At 38.1% G+C, this 14,159-nt stretch overlaps 1 protein-coding gene and 1 long non-coding RNA gene across 7 annotated transcripts in view; one reads left to right on the top strand and one right to left on the bottom strand.

Annotated features, from left to right (window-relative positions):
- Window positions 1-14,159, bottom strand: part of LOC144286758 (uncharacterized) — a 180,153-nt gene that overhangs the window by 90,494 nt on the left and 75,500 nt on the right. The window lies entirely within an intron of this gene.
- Window positions 1-14,159, top strand: part of KCNJ16 (potassium inwardly rectifying channel subfamily J member 16) — a 70,380-nt gene that overhangs the window by 9,275 nt on the left and 46,946 nt on the right. For 2 of the 4 annotated variants that reach the window (XM_077853635.1, XM_077853638.1), the window contains exons 1-2: window positions 5,102-5,270; window positions 14,000-14,105. The gene's annotated coding sequence lies outside the window, so the exon portion shown is untranslated. Of the gene's footprint in view, window positions 1-5,101; window positions 5,271-12,759; window positions 12,782-13,999; window positions 14,106-14,159 lie in introns of those variants that run through there. The other 2 variants (XM_077853637.1, XM_077853636.1) reach the window with 2 other exon arrangements.

Genomic DNA, 14,159 nt, shown 5'->3' with positions numbered 1-14,159 from the left:
CAGTAAATATGGGTGGGATGGGGGGACTGGGAAGCCAGCACACAGGCCTCCAAAGACCTGCTTGTCTTGTATCTCCTGGATGTTGGGAATTCCAAGGTTAAGGGGAATGCATTCTTTTACATTAAGAGGTCCTTGACCAAGGTTAAAAAACAGGAATTAAAACTGCTAATACAATTTGAATCTCAATTTTATCTTAAAACAATAGGGCAAAAGAAGACAAATCGTCTTACCGAAGGGCAGTCAGGCTTGTGATGAATCTTTATTGCTTTCTTTGCACTCTTCTTCATATTATCTCCAAAAAACACATATATCACTTTAATATCTGTGAGGGATTTTTAAAGGTATTCTTTCCATTTTTTCCTCCTCTAGGAAGGATAATGCAGCTGTTAGCCTCTTTGCATGATTCAGTATACCAGGCTTTTTTTTGATACAGTTAACTTCATCATTTTTATTTAAATCATTTGTTGAAATGTAGGACATCATCATATAAAAAATGCTGGACTGGATTGCTCCTTAAGAGAGCAAATTCAAGGATGCCTGGGTGGCTCAGTGGTTGAGCATCTGCCTTCAGGTCAGGTGGTGATCCCAGGGTCCCAGGATCGAATCCACCATTGGGCTCCCCACAGGGAGCCTGCTTCTCTCTCTGCCTGTGTCTCTGCCTCTCTCTCAGTGTCATTCATGAATAAATAAATAAAATCTTAAAAAAAGAAAAAAAAAGAAAGTAAATTCAGATTAACTCCCCCCACCCCCCATTTTCCTCTGCTGCTTATCATATATATTCTGGAGGGTTTGGAAAAGAGTACATTTCAATCTTTCAAGTGAAATGAGATACAACAAAGAAAAATCTGAGAGGATGATGAAGAGAAAACAAACAAACAAACAAAAAACAAAAATGTAGGCATCTTCTAGTAATTATGATGTTGAGTAGAGTAGCTGGGCAGCAAGAAGGTCTTCATCGGTGTCAGAACAAGTAGGAAATGGACAAAAGACCTTGGACAAAAGAAAAGAGTCCAGGGGAGTTAAAAAAGAATAATTGTTTAGACACCCCCCCCCAAATATGGCATACTTGTTTAAGAAAAGCATTCATTGCTTAGCATCTACAGTGTCACAGGTGTCTGCTAGATGCATTGTTGGATTCAAAGATCGTTAAGACTCAAGTTAATCCTTACCCACTACTATTTAAAATTCAGTAAATGAAATAAAATATTTAAAAAAAGGGGGGGGGGCATCTCTGGGTGGCTCAGTGATTTAGCCCCTGCCTTTGGCCCAGGATGTGATCCTGGGGTCCCAGGATCGAGTCCCGCATCGGGCTCCCTGTGGGGAGCCTGCTTCTCCCTCTGCCTGTGTCTCTGCCTCTCTCTCTCTCTCTCTCTCTCTCTCTGTGTGTGTCTCTCATGAATAAATAAATAAAATATTTTAAAAAAATAAAAAAATAAAATTCAGTAAATGAAATGATGTGTGTAACAAAGGACTGTAATATATAAATTAAAAAGAACGGTGCCCTTAGAAAGTTTGTTCTTTCTTAAAATCATTTTTAAAATAAATTATAAATTGATATTTACAGTAGACAGGGAAGGATTTAGTAAAAAGAACTTGAAGGAAAGATAGGATTTCAAAAATTTTTTTTAAGATTTTTTTTTTTATTTGACAGAAAGACAGAGAGAGAGAGAGAGTGCGTATGCACTGGAGAGAGGGCATGAGCAGGGGAGGAGCAGAGACAGAAGGAGAAGTAGGCTCTCCACTGAGCCAGGACCCTGGGATCATGACCTGAGACAAAGGCAGACACTTAACTGACTCAGCTACCCAGGTGCCCCAAGATAGGATTTTTTTAAAAAGATTTTTCAGCTTTTTATAAAGCAGTTGTAGGTTTTTAGTAAAATTGAGGAAAGGTACAGATTTCCCATCTAGTCCCTGCCCCAACTCATGCATAGCTAATTCCATTACCAACATCACTTACTAGAGTGGTGCATTTTTTTTTTTTTTTCATCAAGAGGGAACCGGCAGGGACCCATCACAAGCACCACACCTATAGCTTACCTTAGGGTTCATTCTTGGTGTTGTATATTCTATGAGTTTGGACAAATGCAAAATGACATGAATCATTCATTTTAAAACTTTAAGGAGTATTTCCACTGCTCTGAAAGTTCTCTGGGCTTTGCCTATTTTCTCCATGCTACCCTTCCCCAAATCTTTCCACTATCTCCATAGTTTTGCCTTTTCTGGAATGTCGTATAGTTGGAATCATATGGTATGTAGCCGTCTCAGATTGGCTTCTTTCACTTAGTAATATGTATTTAAGATTCCTTCGTGCTTTAACCACAGTTTACTTATCCATTCACCAACTGAAGAACATCTTGGTTGGTTCCAGGTTTTGGCAACTGTGAATAGAGCTGCTCCAAATGCCAATGTGTAGGTTTTTGTGTGGGCAAAGTTTTTAACTCTTTTGGGTAAAGACCAAGGAGGATTATTGCTGGATTGTATGATAGAAACATATTAGATTATACAGTCGACTTGGCATTAACTCTGTATTAATCATTAATCAGAGAAGAAGAACATTGTCATTGGAGAAGAGTGAATTGTGTATGTTAGCAAGTGTGGAGATTGGCAAACATTTTTCTGTAAAGCACCAGATACTAAATATTTTAGTCTTTGATGGCTACATGGTCTCTGTTGAGGCTCTGAGGGCCACCGGACTCTACTATTGTAGACTGAAAACAACCATTGACAATATGCAAACCAGTGAGTGTGGCTGTATTCCAAAAAAACTTGATTTATGGACACTGAAATTTGAATTTCATAAAATTTCCAAATGTCACAGAATCTTCTTCTTTTAATTGTGCCGTCACCATTTAAACTTGTTTTTAGCTCACAGGACTTAAAAACAAACAAACAAAAAAAACAAATAAACAACAACAACAAAAAAACAGGAATCGGGCTGAACAAACAAAAACAATTTTTCAATGACAGAGTGATAATACCACACTTCTACATAACAAGTAACCTCTTTGTATAATCCAACTCCTTTTTTAGGCCATTACTAAAATCATTGAATGGCAATAAAGTACAGATTATGGAAAAAGAGAATTTTTTATCACTTAAAGTTTTTACACTTTATTAATGGATTCTTTCATCCTCTGGTTACTTGACAAATCCTAATGCCCACTGGCCCCTTTGATTTGCCTTGGTATCTCTTTCTGTTTCAGGGAGGATTGCAGTTCACCAAAGCTGAGCTTCAGTGAAGTTAATTTTCAGTTAAGGTAGATTTAGGAGGCATAGACATGCAACAGAAAAGCCAACCCAGATATCATTTTCATCTGGCTTTAGAAAGTGTTTTTCTACTTACATGTGAGTATGGGTGTGTCTGATGTTCTGGGAATTTACTTCAAACAAAGGAATGAAGCCACGCTGTGATTTTCTGACTCAGTTGGAGTTGGGAAACCATCCAAGTCCTCTATCTTGCCTGCTGTCCTGCTCTTCTCTGCGGTCTTTTTTAGGCTGTGTTTAGATGTCTCATCTTCTCAGATCAATCCAAACACTCACCCAAACAAAGCTACCTTTCCTGAAATGGTCCTCGCGGAGTGGAGGGTGTTACGTGTACCGTGGTGTTCTTGTAAAAGTTCTTTCAGATGGAATGCTAACAAAGGGAGCTCAGCTTTCAAACAAGGAAGGAATCAAGCAGAGAAAGTGATAAAATACTCACTACATGACCAAGTCAGATTTATTGTGGATAAACCACAGTGGAAGTTGCCTCAGTTAGTACAGACGTGCCCTAGTTCCCTGGTATTCAGATTTCTCTGCAGAAGAGGCAACTCTGTGTCCATCACCTCCCTAACATTTACTGGTAATTGAAAAGATACATCCTTTAGAGGGTTCAGACTCTTAGGCCCGGTGCTGTGTAGCAGGTTGCCAATCAGTGCTCCTGTTAAAATGTCAAATCCCTAATGACAGCGAGCAGGTTTGGGACACTAATAATCTTCCTAAGGTAGGTCTTGTGCTTGTTTTTATCATCCTTATTTTACAGATGAGACAACTGGGATGCAGACAGGGTACATAGCTCCCACTATCACAAACCCGGTAATAACACTAACATTAAAATTCATATCTTGCTTCCTCAGCGATTCATGCTTTTAAAAATGGGGTGGGGGAAGCCCAAACTTCAAAATGCCAACTATGGTCAGAACCCATAAATGACCCCCTAAATTTGGAGGGCTGAACAAATCGGATGGGGCCTCCTGGGTCCCCCAGTTGCCAATGCTCTTTGGAGAAAAGACATATATTAATTCCTTGTCTGCACAATCTTCCTTTTGAACTTTTCTAGATACAGCTCCCCCAGGTCCTGAAGAACTTGGGATTGTTATTTTTTTAGTTTCTTGTGGCTGCCTTTCACAATTTTCTGGACCTTTCTCTTGGCTCTACCATTTTAAAGCCATCTCTTCACTTCTTCATTCTTCAGTTTTCTGACCTCTGGTCAGCTAGCTTGACCACACAATCTACTCGCCATTTCATTTCACCTCTTAGGACCTATTGCTAGGGCAGAGTAACTCTAAGACTGTGCGTCCTGGATGTGAACCAAAGACTGTGTTTTTTATTAATCATTACTGTCCTAAGCTCTGGTCCTTGTGGTTGGAGGAGGGAGGACCCTCCCTCAATCTCCATCTTCCGTTTATCAGTCTTAGTCAAAGATGCTAGTTCTTTAGAACTGCACCGTACAGTGTAACTAATCACTAAAGGCATGTTGAATGAAGGAATGAATGGATGCTTAGCTATTTCTAGTTGTCCTGTCTCAGTTTTCATTGGGATTTGATCTCAGCCTTCACTTGCTAAGAGGTAGACAGGAGTTCTGGTAAAAAGGATTTCTTTGCATTGAGTAGAAGCATTTCCATAGGTTACCTCTCAACAACCCTGTTTTGTAAATATTTGTTGAGCATATTTATGGCTCAGGAAATCTTCCTCCTTCATATCCCTGACCTCATGAAAACTTAGTCAGGGTTTGCTTGAATGCCCTTCACGCTGTACCTCCTCCAGAGGGACGGGGCAGTGAGGTAACCTCTGTCTCAGCTGACCGGCTATCGCTTGCTTTATAAGATGCCAAGGGCTCCCTGTGTAGATTCTCAGGTGGAACTGTAGGAACAAACCTGTGTCAATGGTTAACTCGGGTTCTTGGTGTCTGGAGTTTTCTTTCCTTTATTATTAACTAAAGAACATTTTTACCATTGCTCAGCTGGGAGCACCCAGCTCATAGATCCTCTGCAGGGAGAGTGAATTAAAAGGTAAGCATTGCTCTATTTTGTTATTATACAAAGTCATTCAGCCTATGCTTTGCTCTTGCTGGCCTCTGTTTAAGGGGCAGCAATGCTCTGTGTCCAGCAATGTCAATGTCAATGTTGAGCTAAATGCAATTAAGATAATTTAATTTCCTATGCGAGTGCTTTAACTAGTGTGTCATATACCTTGAGTTCTTTTGAAATTTTGGTCAAAAGTATTCTCAAAGTGTCAGCTTTTACATGACACTATATATGTAGATATCTAAAAGTGACTTTATTATATTCCATATTCAGTACCAGATGGAGTAGTTTATAATTTCTTTTGAAAGCAAATAACTGCATATATAAGTGTATATACATTTATGGGTATGTAACTTCAAGCATTGAAATGTGCTTTTACACACCCCCTCAAAAATTTTCAAGAAAAATAGGTTAATTTTTTCCAAGAATTGTAGATAATGATATGAGAGGAAATAAAAGTATGCATGTTTATAGATTTATGTTAAAATCCTCCTCTTTTTTTTTCCAATCTTGTGTGAGGCTATTTTTTTTTTAAGTAAGCTCTATGCTCCTTGAATTCATGACCTTGAGATCAAGAGTAGTGTGCTCTACTGACTGAGCCAGCCAGATGCCCAATTCTAGACTTATTTTAACATAAGCTAGAAGTAGAGAATTTTATTCTGTTGTGTTCACTTTAATTTCTCTAAAGCTTTTTTTTTCATGCATTAAAATCTTAGAAATTTTGTTCTTGAGTATTTACTTAGACAGATATTGACATGTTGATCTTTGCCCTCTGGAAGATGAATTCTCTATCATATACAACTGAATTGTTTCTGTTGGCAGTAGTTACAGGTGATAAGTACGAACTTTTCTACAAACCAAGTGGATTTTGATCAGGTGCATTAAGCTCTTAGATGATCATATGAACTGAAAGGAAAGCTCCTTAGGAAAATAGAACTGGATGGAGTATTTCTGCTAAGTATTAATTACAGCTAGGCAAGAGTCAGAGCCTTAGGAAGAAAGAATAGACTAATGTATCTTTGCCACTTTAGTTTGGAAACTGTAGGCCAACCACTCCCTATGTCAGATCTTAACCAGTAAAGTGACACGAAGAGCCTAAACTGCAGCTGTTTTGTAGAATGCCATTTAAGGAGTTCTTGAAATGAAGCTAAAAGGTTTAAAAGTGTACAGGATCCAGAATTCAAGTCCATTCAAATCAGCAGAGGGAGAGAAAGAGGAAGAAAGAGAGAGACAGAGACAGAGAGGAGGAAGATACAGCGAGGGACCAGGGGTAACGAATATATGTAACTCCTGCTTATGATGATTATTTTTAGAACATGAGAATTGTGGTAAATCTAAGACATTAGTTTCATACAAAACAAGACCATGACCACATTTGACACTGGAAGAAAAGACTTGAGTAGGATGCTGTTTTAACACATTTTCCTAAGTAAGTCTATTTTGACTTGCAAGAGAACAAGAGTTTTCAAGGATATTGAATAACTAGGTTTCTTCCATTATATATATTAGTGGTGAGTACAAGTGAAGGCTTAGATATCAGTTAGTTAAAAGTTAGGAATTGGCAAAAAATGTAGTTCTAGGGAAGATGATAGACATATGAAGGATATTTAGAGCAAATATTAGTTACCAAAATAACTTATATATTTAGGTGAACCTTTTTCAAATTTGTAAAACCCATTATCTGAACAAATTGTCCCACTTTTGTCCCATACGAATTTATCCCCAAATATCCTATGTTACCTCCTTGTTCTAGGAAGAGTGGACTCAGCCTAACTTTAAGAATAAAATGTGCATGGTTCTTATTACCACACAACACCGTACCTTTTCTAATCTGGTGAATATTGAGAGTTAACAGGCTTGATACAAAGGACAAAGAGGAAATGCTCATAAAAGATCTTTCATGTGTGGTCCTTGTGTGTGGATGTGGTTGAGAACATGTAGGTCACCAACACTCTCTTCCTATGAGCCCGTGAGTGATGTCTTGTTCATGGATATTGTTTTAAACATACCTGGGAGTCTATCATCATAGCTCTGTAACTCAACATGACTGAAGCCTTAACTCTCAAGAATTTACCTTGATTCTTTTTACAAAGTGATGGCTGGCACTTCTCTTCTTTTCTAGGCATATACAATTACTTATGTCACATTGGTAAAAGCAGTTCTTCCAGAAAGGAGGAAATTTTATTTGTTTTTTCCATTAATAGATTTTTTCGGATAATGGGAAAGAAATAAGTTCATTTTCTTAGGAAGGCAATGACCTACATATTGTTTGTAGAAAAGCAAACTCCAGAATTCTCCCTCTCTCTCTTTATTCTTTTCTTTTTTTTTAAATTTGTTTTTGTTTTTATTTTACCATTATAGCCTCAGCTCCTTAACCCTTTTAAGACACTGACATCGAAATAATGGGTCATCCTGTCATTTCCCTGATTTAATTGGTACTGCACTTAGCAAGAGACATTTTTCCCTGATTTATTCATTAATTTATTCTCTGAGCAAATATTTATTAAATAACAAAAAAAGTTCTAAAGTTATGGGTTGTATGAGAGATTGTTTAATGGGTGAAACCACTTTCTTTGGGAATTTAAGACTAATGAAAGAGGAAAAACAGATGATTTGTCAATGCATATATTGACATGTATTCATTCACCAAATATTTATTGACTGACTATTCTGTGCCAGGCATTGATTAGATATATATTGATGAAAAGGACATACTGATGACTAGAAAAAGACAAAAATTCCTGCCTCTATGAATCTTACATTTTAGGAGATGTTGGGGGAGTCTACCAAGAAGTAAAATTAAAAGCATGTTAGTAGTGATAAGCAGTATAGAGAAAAACATGATGGAGGAAGGAATTACTGGGCGTTGGGGAGGAGGTAGAGGAGTGAGAGTGCTGTACTTGTTATCTATTGCTGTGTAACAAATTTCCCCAAAAATGTCTCAGAACAACAATCATTTGTCATCTCTAGTTTTCTGGGTCAGGAATCCAGGCTCATCTGGGTCCTCTAGATCACATGCTGCAGTCAAAGTGTCCATTGGGACTAACCATCTCAAGCGCCTTGCATGGGGGAGGATTCTCTTCCAAGCTCAATCACATGGTACTTGGCAGGATTGGTTCCTTTGAGGCAGTTGGATGGGGGTGGGGGGGAGGCTCAGCTTTCCACTAGCTGTTGGCGAGAGTCCTTACTCAGTTCCTTGCCATGTGGGCCTCTCCATAAAATATCTCAAAACATGGCAGCTGGTTTCCATTAGAGCAAGCAGCAAGTAAACAAGACAGAGACAGAGTCTTTTTCAAACCTAATCTTGAAAGTGACATCCCCTCAGTTTGGCCAACTTCTATTCATTAGAAGTGAGTCACTTATTCCAGCCAAGACTCAAGGGGAGGGGATTTCACAAGAACATGAACACCGGGAAACAGGGATCTTAGGGAGCCATCTTTAAAGCTGTCTGTCACAGGTTTACATTTTTAAGCAGGATTGTCGAAGAGGGCTTCCCCAAGTAGGTGATATTTGATCAAAGACCTGGAGGCTGTGAGGAAGTGAGCAATATAAATACCTTGGAGAAGCACAGTGCAGGTAGATGGAACAGCTAGGGCAAGGTTCTGAGTGTGCCTGGCAAGGAGATTAGTGTGCCAGAAGCAAAATTCCAAGGGGAAGAGTAGTTGTAGATGAGGTCATGTGCCAGAATTTTTTCCAAAATGGAGAGGATTCCGCAGCCTAAATGTGTCAGAGATGGCTTTTTGAGAAATTTTAAAAGACCATACGGAGGTATAAATTTGAATAAGTAGAAAGATGGTGAGGAAGAGCATTGTAGATGGTAGGCAGGTGATGTAGAAGAAAATACAGAAGTGGGGATGAAGTAAATAAAGACATGGCTCCTCTAGTTTGATCACTGGAATAATAAAAAGGTATCTTAATATCAAGATTGTGTTGAGGCCAATGATGTGCTTATGAAATAAGACTTGTAAGGAGCACACAAATTTCATCACCATAGAAACCAGGCCTTCTTTGGCCAATGCCAGCTGTTGCTAACAGCCAGGGGGCTACAAAGCAAAAATAGTTTTCTTGGGCAGTAAACAGCATTAGAAGGCTTTCTCCAAATGCCTCTCCCCTAATTAGGATGTGCTCTTCTCTCAGCTTTTAGCAAATAATGACCAGCAGTTCGTCCATCTGTCTTAGCATCTTCAAATGGTCCCTTTACTGGAAACCATGGGAATAAGGGCTCTGAACAAACAGTCCTTCTCAGATGCATTTTATCTTAGTCCATTCAGGCTTTGTATCAAAAATACTACAGATTTGGCGGGTTAAACAATAAGCGTTTATTTTTCATAGTCCTGGATACTGGAAGCTCAACATTAAGATTACATATTGTTCAGGGTTTGGTGAGACCCATTTTCTGGTTCACAGAGGGTCATCTTCTCACTAGATCCTCACAGGGCACAAAAGACAAGAGAGCTTTCTGGGCACATTTTCTTTTATAAGAGCACTAACCACATTCATGAGGGCTTCACCCTTATGACCTAATTACCTCCCCCCAAAGTCCCACCTCCTAATACCATTACATTGGGGATTAGGATTTAATGTATGAATTTTGGGAAGGTATGAACATTTAGTCCATCACATCTATCAGCACTGAAATAAACTCAGATATGTTGTTTTTTGGTTAAGGTTGCTAGGCTCAAGAGCTCAGCTTCTGGGAGGAAAAAAGTGGCTTGTCTGCACTCTGAAATGCATTGCACTGAAAAATTCTAATGCAGAGACAGTTGCTTAGTTGCTTCCTGCCTTCTCAACTGGCCAGCCTCAGAGAACTTGGAGGGGAAATCTCATCATCATCTTTTAGGCTGCACATACCCTGGACTTTGTGGTTATTAAAATGTAAGGAGTGGATGGCTTTGTTTTTTTTATAGCTGCTCTTGCATGAAAAAGATGGGATCTACTATTTTCTCCCAGGGTTTTCTACACTAAAATAAAGGATTCAGATATAAAACGTACAAAAAGAGGCTTCTCACTTTTAAATACAACTTTTTCCAGTTACCTTGGCTCCACATTCACTCTCAAAAATAGGCCTGAAACTGTCCACAGATGCAAAGGAAATTTGGGAAAAGTTAATCATCTGCGTAAGAAACAGCCCCAAAGTAGATTTACTTGACAATTCCAAATAAAGGTGATTGTTACCTTAAATATGGTCCAGAAATATCACCTCAATTCTTAATTTTATTTTACTTATATGAGTACAGTTTAAAAGACTTCAGATAGTTAAAGGGCTTTAGATTATATTCCATAGATTTGTTCTTTTCACTTAAAAGCAAACATTCAACTATTTCTTCTTCTTTTTCTTTTTAAAGAAAAAGGTATGTTCAAGCAAACATGACCAAAATCATATTTTATTATGGTGAATTTTAATTTTCCATTATATCCCATTTTAAATTAGAACCATGTTCCATGCAATCAATAATCTTTTATTCAATCTGGATACAAAGATAACAAAAACTTGGTCCCTGCCCTCAGTCTGGCAGAAAAAGACAGGGTCTGTACATAATTAAGGGCAATTCAATGGCCTAGGACCATGATAAAATAAGATAGGATTAGCACACCCACCCATTGAACTTTTTTTCACAAAAGCAATAGGGGGATAGCCTTGTTTGAGGCATGTGGGTATTTCTCAGGGTGTGCTTTTAAAATTTAGAATGTTTAAACACTGAGATTTTTTTTAAATTTTATTTATTTATTTGAGAGACATCAGGCACGTGTGCATATGTGAGGGAGGGGAGGGTCTGAAGGAGAGAATCCTCAAGCATAACCCAACCTTGGTTGGGCTCAATCCCACTGAGATCATGACCTGAGCCAAAACGCAGAGTCAGACACTCAACCGACTGAGCTACCCATTTATCCTTGAAATAATTGTTTTTACTATGAACCATTTTATTTTATTTTATTTTATTTTATGAACCATTTTATATAAGATTTTTCATTGCCTTACATTTGTGATCTTCTTTCCCTTAGTTTGGTAATTCTATTACCAAATTCCAGAGGTTCCAGGGTTCTCCAGAGAACCAGGACCAATAGGATATATAGAGAAGAAGAGACAGAAAAAGATTTACTCTTAAGAATCGGTCATGTGATTGTCAGGGAAGGCAAGTCTCAAATCTGTGGGGTTAGGTGGCAGGTTGGAAATTAAGGTAAGAGTTGATATTGAAGTCTTTTTAAAAATATTTATTTGTTTTTAGAGACAGAAAGAATGCAAATGGGGGTGTGTGCAGAGGGAGAGGGACAGTGAATCCTCAAGCAGACTTCCTGCTGAGTGCAGAGTCCATTGTGGGGCTGGATCCCAGGACCCTGAGGTCATGACCTGAGTTTAAATCAAGAGTTGGACACTTAATCAACCACCCCAGGTGCCCCAATATTATAGTGTTGAATCCAAACTTTGCTAGTTAGACCAGCAGGCAGGAAACTTAGGCAGTTTCTTATGTTGCAAGTCTTGAGGTGGAACTACTTCTCCTTTGGGAAACTTCAATTTTAGTTCTTAATACTTTCAACTGCATGGATGTGGGCCACACACATTTTGGAGGGTCATCTGCTTTGCTGAAGGTGTACACATTGTAAATGTTAATCACATCTCACAAATATCTTAAAAAAAAAATCTAGAATGATGATTGACCAAAGAACTGGACAACATAGCCTAACCACATGGATACATAAAATTAACCATTACAGCGACATAAGGCATTTTCACCCTGATTGTATTTTGTCATACAGACATGATAAGTTGGAAGCTTCAGTTTCTATAAAAGACATTAAGAACTATACTTTATTAGTTATTTCATTTTTAATTCCACAAAATAGATATGCCAAAAAATGTGATCATTTAGGGTGCTTGAGTGGCTCAGTCAGCTAAGCATCTGCCTTCAGCTCAGGTTGTGATCACAGGGTTCTGGAATTGAGCCCTATATTGGAGTTCCTGCTCAGTAGGGAGTCTGCTTCTCCCGTTCCTTCTGCCTGCTGTACTCTCTGTCAAATAAATAAATAATCAATCTTTAAAAAAATAAATAAAAATGTGATCATTTGGGTGTAGAAGTATCCATTAATTTAATGCAGCATTTTCAGTGCTATAGTCTTTTAACCGTGTAATTTGGTCAAAGAGAAAGTAATTTCTCTTAATTAAGACAAAAGAACAGGTTACCTTAAAAGACATCCATGGTCTATCCTTCTAATGGCATCATCTCCTCTTCCGTTAACTTCACATTCACACAAAATTTTTCAGCTACTATATACTCTCTCCTATATTTGCATGTAATCTATCTTTCTCATGTAGGAGTGCTGCTTCCAAATGACTATGTTCATGGTAGTAACAATATGCCAGGAACTACGAGAAGCCACAAGATAAACATGGTGTACCTTTCAGAAGCATTAATTTAACTCCAGAATTTGGATTGAGAATAAGAGGAATCAAATAATTGAACTGATAAGCAGTTTAAAGAATTACTTTTATAATTCAGGTATCTTGAGATATATATCCAGCATTCAAAATGAGCATAGATTAAAAAAAAAAATCCTAAAACCGGAATATTTTGAGCTTGAGCCCAATCCTTTGTGTTATAATCTCAGATCCTCTAGGATCTGGGGTAGGGATAAAGATAACATATTCATTTCTTTTGTTTTTTGTTTTTTTTCCAGGTTTTTCTTTTAGTGGAAAATTTTGAGAAGTACTATTAAAGGATAATTTTTGTGAGACCAAATTCTTGGGTTAGGTTACTACTTGATTAGTTAGTTGGCTCTGCCCCAGAAAAATATCTACTCACCCACAAACTTGGCCAGTCTTTTCACGACTATGTACTCTTCACATCTCATGTGAGACTTTTCCAAACAATGGGTAATTGAGGACATTCTGTCTCTACTTTGGGAAAATAATCCAAAATAACCTCACAAAACAAGGCACCTAGCATAATGGCTGAACCACAAAAATTGTTCAGTAGACCTCTAATTCAAGGCTTTCCTAGACAGAAGCCAGCACATCAAGTCTGCTGCACAAGAGCAAAATAGCTGTCTCCAACTAGCACTTACCTGAAAGACACACTCTTTGATGAGCTATTAGGTTATTAACTGACCTTCTAGTGTTCTGGTAATGTACTATTGAGTTCTATTTATAGATGGCACAGGAAAAGCCTTCCCTGGACTTGCAACTAAAATTAAGGAGATGCCAGAATATTAAAGACTATGACCAGGACTGTCACAGCAAGAAGTCTGTTCCTTTTGTGTGTTTAGCTTGCCTTTTGTTTGGGTCAGAATTGAGCCAACTTGTGGGTGGTTAGATAACACTCAAGGAGAAAGTGGTGTGACTAATTTGAGCAAAGTTACACATATTTAAATTTAGGTTTTGTGGGAATAGAAAGCGGCTTCATTTCCTCATGACTAAAGTTTTATTTAGCTGTATTCGATAACAACATTATGCTGATGATAAGATTGCACTATTTGCATCAGGAGTTGAAAAGCTAAAGAAACAGTCAGAGAAATAAAACTAAGGAAAGCAAAATCACCAACCAGCAGACCCAAACCAAACCAAACAGAAGCAAAATGTACTGTGCTTTACACTCACGGGAGTTAAGTATGATGGGAATTAGGACAAGGTTTCCATGCATTATATTACTATAATCAGTTTATTTTGTGTATGTGTTTCTCCTGCACAATTGTATCAAATCATTCCTGTTCTTTGCTAGTGTAAAGAGTGGACACCATTTCCCATTCGACATGGAATTTGGTCATGATCTGCTGTAGCAGCTCGCAAAACGACGCATGAGGGTACAGACCAAGCAGAACTAGGAGGTAAGTGGAAGTCCACCGTTGGGTCCTGTAGACATTAGCTGTTGAGAGTTACCT

Source organism: Canis aureus, chromosome 16 (assembly GCF_053574225.1).
Source record: "Canis aureus isolate CA01 chromosome 16, VMU_Caureus_v.1.0, whole genome shotgun sequence".
Classification (NCBI taxonomy): Eukaryota; Metazoa; Chordata; class Mammalia; order Carnivora; family Canidae; genus Canis; species Canis aureus.
Note: the sequence above shows the minus strand (reverse complement) of the source record. Positions and strands in the feature narration are given on the sequence as shown.